General features: G+C 41.6%; 1 pseudogene; it reads right to left on the bottom strand.

Moving 5' to 3' along the window:
- Positions 1-782: 782 nt before the first annotated feature.
- On the bottom strand, positions 783-4,049 carry LOC119968580 (annotated as a pseudogene).

Here is a 4,049-nt window from a genome sequence, read left to right as displayed (position 1 = left end):
AAAGACAACAACTCATTAATGCTCTATTCAACACCTTTATGTATTGGTTAAACATCCCTGTACCTTCAGCAAAATTAAAGCAGTTTGCTGATTAAAATATAATTAACAAAAATGTGACCATCATTTTAGGTGAACTCTGTTATTCAAAACAAAGAAATTTACATTTAAGCAAAATTGTTCTTTCCTGTTCTAGAAATTACGTAACCTCAGAACAAATTTAACTTGAATAAAATGAAGACAACATCTTGTTTATAAGTGCTGTAGAATACTATAAAAATGTTATAAATATTGATGTATTTTTCTAGTACATATTTCTGCTTGTATTTTACCATCTTTCAAAGTAAGGTTTGAGGGTTTGGAACGTACTTACATATTTTAATACAGTTTTCTTTCTTCAGATATAGATTGCATAGATCAGATGACCACTTAAAATGAACTCCGTTTTATTTAGGAGCAAAAGAAACTTTGAGAAACAGGCGACCCCCTATAAACAAACTTTTAATCTAGCAAAAAAACACAGCCTGTAGATTTTCAAACAAATGAACATGCATCGTGTTTCAATTTTTCTGAAAGGTGTAAGAAATGAGCAATTCCACTAACTGCTTTGTGGTGATAACCACTGTAGATATGCATACTTGCAGTAGGGGGATGTATGGCTGTACCTGTAATACAAGTTCCTCCGGTAAGCCCCTGCCGGCTAGCTCCGCCCACAGGGAGCTTGTGTATAAATATGCGTGTGAGCCACTCAGACCCTAGTCTACAGTTGCAGCCAGAGAAATAGCATCACATAGCAATAAAGCCTCGATTGAACTTGTCTCTCGTCTTTGAGTGCAATTGTTAGCGCCACATGCTTCATGGATTGTTAATGCTTTCACAGGAAGAAAAGGCAATCAGCTAGCTCTAAATCAGGCTCTCTGTGCACATTCTGAGCCACCAAAGTTGTAAGCTTGAAGGCATATTGACATGGAGCTGGAACTCGAATCACACCTTGCCAGTTATAATAGAGGTGACATATCTTGTAAGTTAATCTTTGCACATGGTCTGGTTTCATGCTGCTGTTGTCATATACAACATTGTAGTATGTTGGAGAGACAGTACCTTGGCGGGCACATTGACTGATGAGGAAGAAGTCATACCATTCAGGGCGCGTAGCCTCGTTGTCAATCACAGTGCCAATTGGTGGATTTTGAAGCATTCCGTTCATATCAGCAAAGAATCTGCAGGTACTTTTCTTCCGAACTACAATGATTGTTACTTTGGGGCTATAGTCTGGGTTAACCATCTTGAAGCTGTCCAGTATTTGGGGCACTTCATAGTCTACTAACGTCATTAGTTGCCCATCTCCAACACCATCGCGATAAACAACAATGCGGCCAGGCAAGACATGATTCACTTCTAGCCATTTATTTAGAGCACCTCTCATGCAAACCTTCAAACAATCAGCTACTTCTACACTGGAAGGTTGGAAGACACAGCGAGACAACCATTTTGTGACTGTAGTGTTGATACTTGCCACAAATTCAACATACGTCCCCTTTCTGAGTGTGTCACGGTTAATATCAATACCGATCACCATCAATTACTTTAAGGGGATCTCCACCATCCACAATTCTCCCCCTATTTTGCAAGCCATCTGCAGAGCAATTTTGGTGACAATACTCATCATATTTGCCCTGTTTAGAGTGCGGGCACCACACACTGACTTGGAATTGGCTTTTCTACGCGCAAGAATTTTTTGATGCAGTCATAACTGCTCTTCTGATTCGAGGGTAGGGTGCACAGCACTAGCTGCGTACTGGGCTCGATGTGTTGCCTCAAAGCTTGTATGATGGATGTGGGAATTTCATTTACTTGAACCATTTTTGGATTCTCAACTGAAAAGCCCATTGGTGGTCCCACTTTTTTAAGGCAAGCCAAAAGCTTCCCAGCACTTTCATAATTTCTTTGACTGAAAACTATCAGCCAGTCTTGAAGTGGCCGACTGCCAATAATCCTTGCATTTCGAATATCCCTGGACCAGTCTACTGGTGACACTGGCTGGCAAGAATGTTCAAACATATGAATCTTCTCAGTCGGAAGGACACGGCCTACCAATGAGATTTGCTCATCAAGACGTAAATCCCAACCTTCCAACTCAGTCCGAGCGACTTTATTTCTCTGAATATTATCTATCAGATCATGAAGTCGCTGCTGCCTTTACTGAGGTGTCAGCTGTGTTTCTGCGGCCAGATCCTTCATTATTCGAAAATCAGAGTGAGCTTGGTTACTTAGCCTTGTGAGAAAGCAGAACTCTGGAATGAGGTGAGCTACACGTGGAGCGACATCTTTGACATCATTTTTACTTTTTAACTGGCTGACTAACATAGGTTGATTCAGGTCAGTGATGGAGGCATCGTAGTGCTGTGAATAATAGTCAATGTAAGTAATCTCAGTTCCATCAGCCTTTTTGAATACGTTGGTAGGTTTCACAGACCAGTGAATATCATCAATTCGATATGTTTTGTTATTGTACCTTGTAAGGACAATGAATCCCACTAATTCCCTCATACAGGTAACAATGAAACGCTGATCACCAATTCTGTTGTACAGCTCAGTCATGAAGTCCAACACTGTTTCACTGCGTAGAACCTTATGGGTTACATCAACAGACAGTAAGATCTTGGTCTCATATCTCAAGATTGAAGTGGAGAAACCTGGCCATAGAGTCAATCGATGTTGAGGAATCTGAATTGGAGTTTATGGATTATAAAAGTTTCGCCCAATTTGGTACATCGACAGCATTTTCAGAACCTTTTTAATTGTGATATTGAAGAACTGGATGCACATGGGAGAATCCTGTGGAAACTCACTGGTCAGAGTTATTACTATATTAACTATCTGGCCATTTTTCATCATGCTTGTCACTTTCGGAACTTGGTTTTGCAGTTTATTTGGAAGGAACAGCATAGCTCCATCAAATGCCCTGACTCTACCTAACAGGTCACTGTGGCTGAACAGCAGTGCCATCCGTAAACGTTTTGATTCAATGTCAGGCATGAAGGTCACTTGGTACTGGTTTAGGCACCATTTTGGGGGGGGATCTGAAGGCAAAAAGATTTGTGACGATCTTCACTGGAATCCCGCTGGAACCTGACTTAGAATCTTGCACATGTTCCATTGTCTTCCTCGTATTTACACCAAAATCGAAGAAATTCCGCCTCAGTGAACGTCCTCTCTCCATCATTATTTGTCGTTCAAAACCAGCAGACACTGTCAAACTGCATGCTTCTGATTTTCGTTGAGTGCGGTTATTTCCAACGTTCTCCATTTGTGAAAGTGAAGATGTGCTCGGATTCACAGCCAATACATTTGACCCCATCTGTCCTTCATACAGTGAAGCCTGCTCTCTTCCCGTCATCTTTTGGACTCCTACACAGATCAGGGAACACATTTAACAACTTCGAAAAGACAACTTCGAAATGACTTCCCAATTAGAGGGCTGCCGCTGCTGCTTAATTCGCGAGGTTGCACAGGCACTCCTTTATGGATTATTTTATCAAATGGTGCAGCAGGGTCGATGGGCTGAATGACTTACTCTAACTCCTAATTTGTCTGTTCGTACATGTTTTCGAACAGGGGAAACATGGCAGTCAATTTGTACATAGCGCTGGTTCCACAACCAACAATGTACTGTAGATCACGTCATTCTTTTAGGTGGTGCTTGTGGAATAAATCCCAGACAGAACTATTTTTAGCTTCACCTGCCGTTGAGATCTGTAGGGTCACACCTCTCTAATTGTGGGTTGCAGCCATTTCAGCTCTAAATGTCACACATCAACATAATTTACTGTCCTTCCTTCTCCCAGACCTTCAGATCCTCCGGCAGTCACATTGCCGGCTGTGAGCTTGTCAACGCATAGGCTATTAAAGCTTGATCCTGGAGTATCATCATAGGCAACCTACCATGATGTTAGGTGAATACAAGTCTCATGGATCTCCAGCTTCCGTACTGAGGAGAACCAACATTCACAACAATACTTCAGCCACTGCACAGAGAGCTGCTAAAGGGA

This window comes from Scyliorhinus canicula, chromosome 1 (genome assembly GCF_902713615.1).
Source record: "Scyliorhinus canicula chromosome 1, sScyCan1.1, whole genome shotgun sequence".
In the NCBI taxonomy this organism is placed as follows: Eukaryota; Metazoa; Chordata; class Chondrichthyes; order Carcharhiniformes; family Scyliorhinidae; genus Scyliorhinus; species Scyliorhinus canicula.
This window is presented reverse-complemented; position numbering and strand designations above follow the sequence as displayed.